At 41.9% G+C, this 9,443-nt stretch overlaps 1 pseudogene; it reads right to left on the minus strand.

Moving 5' to 3' along the window:
• Positions 1-3,378: 3,378 nt before the first annotated feature.
• LOC143656109 (liprin-alpha-1 pseudogene) lies at positions 3,379-8,312 on the minus strand (annotated as a pseudogene).
• Between the last annotated feature and the right edge of the window lie 1,131 nt (positions 8,313-9,443).

Below are 9,443 nucleotides of genomic sequence, written 5' to 3' on the forward strand. Positions count from 1 at the left end.
GGAGAGTGATTATCACTGCCACAGGCTACTCGGATCTGTGAGTCAGAAGGAAGATTCCAGAAGTAAGGGTTAGAGCAGGAAGGGACCTTATATAGGTTGGCCAGAGGGCCTGGGTTACGTCTGGTCTACACAGTGTTTTCATTTTCTAAAATTTGAGCCAGCTTTAAAAAATTGGGAATGCTCACATATTGAATCTGGATTTCTGGCTTCTCCTGAAGAATTGGAATTTCCAGTGACTTAGATCTTGATTACCACATGGAAGTGACCGACTGGCACAGAGCTGTCCCTGTTCAGGGGCATGAGGGATCCATTTTGCCCCAGTCCCCACTTTCCCTATTTTCTATCTACAAGTCAGCTTCACTCATTTATATCATCTGCCTGGTCCCTTGAGGCATCTGAGTTTGCAAGCTATGAATTAGAGTATGAAAAGATCCAGAAACTATTTGCGGGCACCTGGTTTTTTTTGTTGTTAAAATCAGTGCAATGACTAGAAAGTCCATAAACCAAGTGAATGGGTGAATTGTGCTCTTTGACAAATACTGCAAATTCTTCATCGTTTTGCCCCTCTTTGTTTCTCCTTCCTCACTATTTCCTTGTTTGTATTAACAGGGGCTGTACAGTTAATATCAGCCAAAGATGTTTTTTAAACATTGGCTTTACTTATTATGTTAGTTTGTAAGCTGCCAGAATGCAGTATACCAGAACTGGAATGGCTTTTGTAAAGGGGGATTCAATAAGTTACAGGTTTACAGTTCTAAGGAAGTGAAAGTGTCCAACCTAAGGCATCCGGGGAGAGATACCTTAATTCAAGGAAGGTGGATGCATCTGCAACACCTCTGTCAGCTGGGAAGGTACACGAGTCCCTTGCTCCTGGGCTCCATTGCATTCAGCCTCTGTTCTACTGAGGGTTCTCACTTTACTTCTCCAGGACTTGCTTTCATCTCTTGACCTCCCTTGGCTCTCTCCAGGTTCTGGCCTGCTTAACATCTCATGGCAACATCTGCTGGGCTCCACGCATCTCCAAACACCTGTGTCTCTGTTCTCCATGTGTCTGCATCTTGTGCCAGCTCTGCTGTGAAGTTTATTGGTTCTGAGGCTTCTGTCATTTCTCTTGGGCTCTGTTTTCTCTGTCATTCTCCAAAATGTTTCCTCTTTTAAAGGTTTCTAGTAATCTAATCAATACCCACCTGTAATGGGTGGAGTCACATTCCATCTAATCAAAGGTTAATACCCCCAATTGGGTGTGTCACATCTACCTGGAGAAAATCTAATTAAAAGATTCCAACCTTTGTTATTGAATCAGGATTAAAAGAAATGGCTTTCACAAGATTGGATCAGGATTCAAACGTGGCTTTTCTGGGGTACATAATAGATTCAAACCAGCACACTTATTCAATAGTTATATATTCTGTCCAATACTCATTGTGCTGAATGTTTCATTTTATCCTATCAAGAAAGAACAAAAAACTACCTGAGGTTGCTTTTAATATGTAGCCCTAGATTTGGTTCCTACCATTGTGGATTAGTGATTGATAGAAGAAAGAAATACAATCCTCTTCCCTCCATTAAATGATGTAAACTTAGAGAAACTATGAACCCATTTTACTGGATGTAAGTAGCAATCAGAAGATATGATAGGAGGATGCATTTACAAGAATGACAAAACAGGTTAAGAAAAACTCCATAAATTTACTCATGTAAGTAGATTTATATAAAGAAAACTTTAAAATTCTATTTTAAACTGCACAAAGAAAACCGAAAGAAGCTTTAAACAATGGAAAGGTCTCCTGTGTTTAAGCTTCCACACTTGTATAGGAATAGTCAGTATTATAAAGATGTCAAGTCTCCCTAAGTATATGCTATCATACTTCACATTTTTTAAACATATAAATTAATTATAAAGTTCACATGTGCCGAATGTATGTATAACTTTTTTTCTCTATTATCGTTTTATTTATTTTTCTGTGGTCTTTTTATTTCTTTTTCTAAATCGATGCAAATGTTCTAAGAAAAAACCAGTTCACATGGAAAAACAAGCAAGAATACTTTGGGAGCGAAAAATTGTGGAAAAAAAAAGAGCAATGAGATGGGTCTAGTCCTACCAGATAGTAAAATGTATTAAAAATCTACAATTAAAAAATCAGGGAACATAATTAGATCAACAATACAGACTAGAACACATATGGAATGCCAATGCATACTGTTTGTTTGCTAAAACTGCTGGAATGCAATATACCAGAAATGGATTGGCTTTTATAAAAGGGATTTCTTAAGTTACAAGTTTGAAGTTCTAAGGCCTTAAAAACATCCAAACTGAGGCATCCATAGAAAGATACTTAACTCCAAAGAAAAGCCGATGTCTGTCACATGGGAAGGCACATGGATGGTGTCTGGTGGTCCTTGCTCCTGGTTGTGTTGCTTCCAGCTTCTGATTCCAGTGGCTTCCTCTCTAAGCATCTATTGGCTCTCACTTATCTTCTCTGGGGCAAGACTCTGGGTTTCATCTCTTAGCTTAGCATCCCTTGGGGCCAGAGATTTCCTCTCGTCAAACATCTGTGTCCTGGTTTCATACAGCTCTGTCAGCTTCTGGTATCTCCTGGGGCTTCTGGCATCTTCTGCATCTCCAAATGTCTGTATATGAGATTTCTTCAAAATATTACCCTCTTAAAGAACTCCACTAAACTAATCAAGAGAATGGGCGAGGACACATCTCTATGGAAATGATCTAATCAAAAGGTCACATCCATAATCGGGCATATCACATCTCCATGGACCCAACCTAACCAAGAGGTCTTACCCTACAATACTGAATCAGGATTAAAAGAAAATGGCTTTTCTAGGGTACATAACAGTTTTAAACCAGTGCATATATCAAATCCATATGGAAATTTAGTGTACGATAAAAAGTAGTATCAGTAGGGGAAAGGTGGATCATTCATTTAATGGTGTTGAGACTACTGGAACATTATCTGGAAAAAAAAGTTGGATCTTTAACTCAGTTTTTACACCAAAATAAATTCCAGATGGATCAAACATACCAAACTAAAAAAATGAAATAATAAAAGTATTATATAAAAATGTGAGCAGTTTAATAACCTCAGAATGGGAAGTCTCTTTTTAGAAGATACGCACGTGCCCACACACACAAAGACTGGTGAATTCTACTGCATAGAAACAACTGAAAATTAGGCATAAAAAGGAAAACCCAAACAAAATTAGAAGACAAAAGGCAAACACTAATCTGGGAAAAGTGTTTCTACTTGTACAACTGATAAGAGGGAATGTTCCTTTATATAAATCTTTATCCCACAATTATTTTCCTTCCTACAAGTAAATATGGAATAAATAAATAGGAAAAACAGTTATCAAAACAGGAAATACGATTTATTCACACATGAGAAAATGTTCAACTTCAGTCTGTATTGGTAGAAATGCAATTACAAGTATGATAAATTTTTAAAACCTATCTAATTAGAAAAGATTATTAATCTATAAAAGCAAGGCTTTTTCAAAGACCAAGGCTTGTAACACAAACTAATGGATTCTGCATTCCTACAAATTGCTGTTTGGAGTTTGAACTTTTTGAAGAAATGTCTTTGAAATAAACTAGCTTTTTAAAAAAGGGTTTGCAGGCAAAAATGTCATCAATGGATGTTAAAATTGGTGGATGGAAGTATGAATGAAGAATGGATATTTATATAGTCTTCAACTATCTGTCCTCTAAGATACTCATTAGTTAAAAATGAAAAAATAGCAACTTTACCATAGTGAAACCTGGCAGCCACAATTCTGTGAGGAAGACCAAACTTGCCATATGGAGAGTAACTGAGGTCTCCAGCAGACACACGATAACAGCCAAATATGTGAGTCAAGGAGACTTCAGATAATTCCAGCCTTTGGTCTTTGAATTTTCCAGCTGAGGCCCCAGATACATAATGCTTGTATGTATAAATCCCATGAACCAATATAGATTTTTTGTAAATAGACCTATACAAGCATTACAATACATTCTTTTGAAAAACTAGGTATAAGAACATGAATTGTTTTGAACATAAATTTATAACCTGTATATACATGAAAAAGTAAGTAAATATATAAATGAAGTCATAAGCTTACATAAATATAAGAAACATTAAATTCTAAAATATTTTCTCTGTGGTACTCATGAATTTTTCACTAATTAAAAACTCAGTAATAAAATATTTTAGAATCCATATAGCCAAGAATTAACAGATTAAAAATCTGACTGGGTTCTAAAATGTAGTCTGTTGGATTCCACAGGCTGCATAGTCATCCATAGAAGTAGTGTGGGGAAACACCAGAAGGCTTTTGCAGGCATAAGTCCTGACTGTGGCAGAGCCCAGCCTCCGTGTTCCTGACACGTTGCTGTCCATCTGCATCTTCTCTGGCTGCATAGAGCATGAAGACATAGAAGAAGTGACTCTGAAGTTCGCCGGGAGAGGCCCTACTGATCTAGCTGCTAATCCACGATGTCCTTTGGTCTAAACTTCTTTCTCCATGAATGTGCTCTCCTACAACTTTTTCACCATCTTCATCAAACTTTCTGTAGGTACCCATGACCAAAATGTGAAGTTCTCTTTCCAAGATAGCACGAACCTGTGTGCATTCTGTGTAGGGATCTGTAACAACAAAGCTTTGCACTAAAATCAAAGTTGTTACCTAAGGCCACAAGGGCACCGTGAAGGCCACTCACTGAAAGACAGTTTGTAGACTCTTTCAGACCAATTGACGGGACCCAGTGAATCATTTGTTCATTGCTCCAGACAAGCTGGTCTTTTATTTCATTCTGATTTTCTTTCTTTCCAGTTATAGTTTAACATTCATACGCACATTATTCCACATTGAAAACTGTTCCTGTGAAAACTATCAACCACTTTTAGCTGGCCTTGAAGGTCGTTTTTGGTCAGGTGATCCAGCATCCGCACATCCACAAGGCTATCCATGAAATAGCTGCAGTAACGCAGAAGGCCCAGGCTGGGGAGCCACTTATTGCTGATCCACTCGTGGTTCATGTCCCCGAATGCAAGTGTCGTTCTTGATGTAGGAGGGGCCGAAGGACTGGTTGGCGACATGATTTCCTGAATTGCCAGTCTCTGCAACCTCAGAGGGTTGCAGATGCCAATTTCACGCTGTATCTCAGTATCTGACAGGGCTGATATGATAGCCCCACTTTTCATGTTTGCTCAGCAGGCCTCCATGTACCAGGCTGGCATCCTAATCCAGAGCTCCAGCCAAAGAGCACCAGTGGGCCCATCCCATTGTGCCCTGCCTCCGGGCTTCCTCTGGCAATTCATGCCTTTTTTGAAGTTTGTGGTGCTTTTCAGCCTGTCCTCCCAATTTGCTAAGTCCCAAGTTAGCCTGAGATGCATTGTCTACCTCAGAAGCACCAGCTTGTCCTAATGATTCTTTGCCATCTTGCCCAGGTCGACCCTTTTCTTTCTTGCTGAACAAGCGGCCAATAGAAGACTTGATTCCCTTCGTTTTTGGAGCTTTGTGCAGTGAGTCCTGGCTACTGTTACTACTACTGGGGTTGCTCACGTGGCCGTCCTGTGAGCCCACAGAGTTTCTTAAGTCCCTGATATCCTCTTGGCTGACAGTGTGCAAAGCTCCCTTGTGCAGCCTCTCTAAGCACAGTGACCTTGTGGAGGCAGGTGGGGATGTTTCACATGTTCCTGTTGTCTTGTCTTCTCGTACCTCTTCTCTGGATGTGGGCAAAAGGGCCATGATGCCAAGGCTGTCCACTTCCTGGACCGGGCTGTGCAGAATCTTCCTTGGGGTGGAGCGACCACTGCCTGGCGAGGAGGAGCTGGTTGGCGAAGAAGCAGGGTAAGAGGGGATGGAGCCCAGTGATCTAAAACAATCGAGGTTGTCCAAACTCCCACTGCCAACCCTTCTTTCAATCTCCTCTGCTTGCTGCTCTGTGTTTTCCTTTTCTTCTTGGATCACCCTGATCTCCTTGTTGATGGCATCCAGCTCTTCCTGATGCATCATGGCTAACTTCTGGGTGTTAGCTTGCCCACTGGGTGACAACAGATCAACGGAGCTGAGCAGAGTTTCTCTGTCATCTTTGCCATCACACACATCCATACCACTCTCAAATGCTTGTATGACATTTGCCGAGAACTATCTTGTTGGGCACATTCCCAATCCTGCTCATTAAGAGTTTGTAACTTGGAAGGCTCATCTCGCAGAGCTGTTAATTGGCCTTTCTGGGTGTGCTGCATAACAGAGCTGGTGCAGTCAGAATCAGAGTGACTGCCTGCCATGGGGAACCAGAAATCAGGGATGTTGCCTAAGTGGGGTTGGCCATGATCAAGTGAAGCACCTCTTAGCCTCATTTGGCTTAGATCAGCTCTCAGTCCTTCAATGCTTCGTACAAGTTGATCTTTATCATATTGGGTCTCTTCTAATTGCTTTGCATTTTCAACTTCCCCTAGAAGAAAATTCTTACCTTCTAGAGTAGCCATTTTCTCTTTAAGATGAAGTTGAAGCCTCTCATAAGATTCTGAAACAAGTTTATACACTGTGTCTGATAAACGTTTATTATGTTCTTCATTCATTTTTTCTCTCTGCCTTGCCCACTCCAGCTCCTGGTTCTTTTCCTCCAATTGTGCCTCCATCTGTTGTAACCTTTCTTCAATCTTGCCATGTTCCTCTTCAGCCTTGGACAGGGCTGCCACCACCTGGGCCAACTCTGCTTCCACCTCGGGGAGGGTCTCTGCTTTCCTCAGAGTCTGCTGCAGCTTTTGCTCTGCCAATTCCAGGCGTTCTTGTAACTGCTGGTTTTTATCCTGGGTCTGTTGATGCATAGATGCTATATTTGCAATTTCATTTTCAAGTTTCTCATTGAGGTCCTGTACAGATTTAACTTCACACTGTGTGGCGAGGTGGCGTTTTTCGAGAGTGGTGATTCTCTCTTCCATGTCTTCCTTTTGGACATCTCTTTGCAGTTTTGTGTTCATTTCCTCAGATCTGAAGAGATTTTTTCTGGCACTGTTAATATCTTCTTCCAGCTCTGCCACCTGACTGGAGAGGATGGCCACCCACTCCTTCAGTTGGCCATACTCTGTGGACTGCTGGTCTATGATTTTTGACACTTAAGGTCTTTCTTGTGGCTTAAAGAGCCATCAGAAGATCTCCTTCCATTCGTGTTTGGTGTATTTTCATGTTCATGGTTTATATCAAGCATCCCATCTCTTAGTGTTTTCTCCTGATAATTCTGTTCTTTGGGCATCATTAGCTCTTTCCGTGTGGCACCTAATTCTTCTTCTAACAAACTACGCCTTTCAAGTGCTACTCGTAGTTGCTCTCTCACCTTTTCTAGAGCCTTCTGGTGCTTGTATAATGACTTTAGTGCTTTGAGAAGTTCATCTTCACTGGATACACCCGCTGGAGACTGTCGCTGTTTCTTCACTACTGTCATCCTCAGAGACCGCTCATGCCTAGAGACAAGGTATTCTAAATCTTCTACTAATAGCCTGGTGTTGTTTCTTTCGGCTTTGAGCTCAGCAATTTCTTCTTCCTTTTCCAGGAGTTGTTCCCTGCACACACTGTGTTCTTTTGTAAGTCCTGCCAACTCCCGTGGAAGTGCACTATTGAGCTGTCTCTGCAAAGAGTCTCTCTCATCACTGACCTCATTCAATCTTCACTGGGTTAGAGCCAGCGTCTCCTGTGTCTCCTTCAGTGTGTCTGGAAGGTGATCCTTCTCTTCCAGCATCGAGACCATTAACTGTTCCATGTGGGAATCTGCATCTGACTGCAAAGGGGAATTTGATCCCTGGCTCCCACCTCCTCCTGGGGGGCCTTCCTCTTCACTGATGGTCGGCATCACCTCACGCATCATCTTGCTGGAGCGGGAGAGAGCGGGTTCCTCTCTCAAGAAGCGTGATCCTGGGCTCCAGGAACTGTTTAGACCCGGGGTCAGAGCCTGTGAGCGTTGCCTCCTCAGAACTAGTCCTTACAGCAGCACTCAGAAGGATGCGGTTTCCACACAACCCTACTGGATCGGGCTCTACCTGCTCTACCCGCCAGCAGACTAGTGGAGAGCCTGGCTGGGGAGGCCCTTGTCTGTGGTGGTCATTTTAACCCTGCTTTCTGTGGAGTTTTCTAAATGCCTACACTGTCAGGTCCTGTACAGGGCGTCACAGATTGATTTAATCCGTATAAGTAGATGCTGACCCTCCAGGTTTGACTCCTGGAGCACAAACTTTGCAAAACAAATGTCAGAACACGACTACCTGTGGCTTACTACTGCGACTGTCCTGCTGTAGTGAGGTAGCCAGGAGCCCCGACTGCATGGAGTGGAGAGAAGAGAATCCTTCTCTCATGATTCCTGATTGTGAGGTCATGAAGAACACGTGCTCCTTCTGACATTCTGATCTTCCAGGATACAATATCACACCTTCCCTCCATCTTTTCTTTCATTCGATAAATGTTTACTGAGTGACTACATGTAAATATGAAGTTTTACCCCTGGTCCTCAGGGATTTTTGCTGTTTTATAATAATAATGACAATCACTTAACTCTTGGAGGTGTTGTTTTAGTTTCACAGGCTACTTAAAGCAGACATCATGAAATGTGTGGGCTTCAGCAATGGGAATTTAGTAGCTCATGGTTTGAGGCCATGAAAATGTCCAAATTAAGGTGCTATTAAGGTGAAGCTTTCTTCCCAAAGACTAGATGCCAGTGAGCTTTGGCTCCTCTTCCCCGTGGCAAGGCATAGGGTGTCTTAGTCTGGTCTCTTCTCTTTGAGGTCTCCTTGCTTTCAGCTTCTTCTAGGCTTTTGTTCCTTCAGTTTGGTTTTAAATAAAGCTTTTATACATGAATTTTGCTATCATTCTGGTTTCTCCCCCTATTATTTATTTTTTACACGGGCAGGCGCCAGGAATCGAACCTGGGTCCTCTGGCATCGCAGGCAAGCATTCCTGCCTGCTGAGCCACCGTGGCCCGCCCCATTATTTATTTTTTAATCCATATTTTTATTCATCTGTCAATATCGTAGATAAAAGGAGCATCACACATAAGGTTTTCACAATCACACAGTCACATTGTGAAAGCTATATTATTATACATTCCTCTTCAAGAAACATGGTTACTGGAACAAAGCTCCATAGTTTCAGGCATTTCCCTCCAGCCTCTCCAATACACCCTGAACTAAAAAGGGAATATCTATATAATACGTAAGAATAACCTCCAGGATAACCTCTCAACTCTATTTGAAATCGCTCAGCCACTGACACTTTATTTTGTCTCATTTCTCTTTTCCCTCTTTTGGTCAAGAAGGTTTTCTCAATCCTTTGATGCTGAGTCCCAGCTCATTCTATGATTTCTGTCCCACATTGCCAGGGAGGTTTATACCTCTTGGAGTCATGTCCCATGTAGAGAGGGGGAGGGCAGTGAGTTTGCTTGCCGTGTTGGCTGA

Source organism: Tamandua tetradactyla, chromosome 14 (genome assembly GCF_023851605.1).
Source record: "Tamandua tetradactyla isolate mTamTet1 chromosome 14, mTamTet1.pri, whole genome shotgun sequence".
Taxonomy (NCBI): Eukaryota; Metazoa; Chordata; class Mammalia; order Pilosa; family Myrmecophagidae; genus Tamandua; species Tamandua tetradactyla.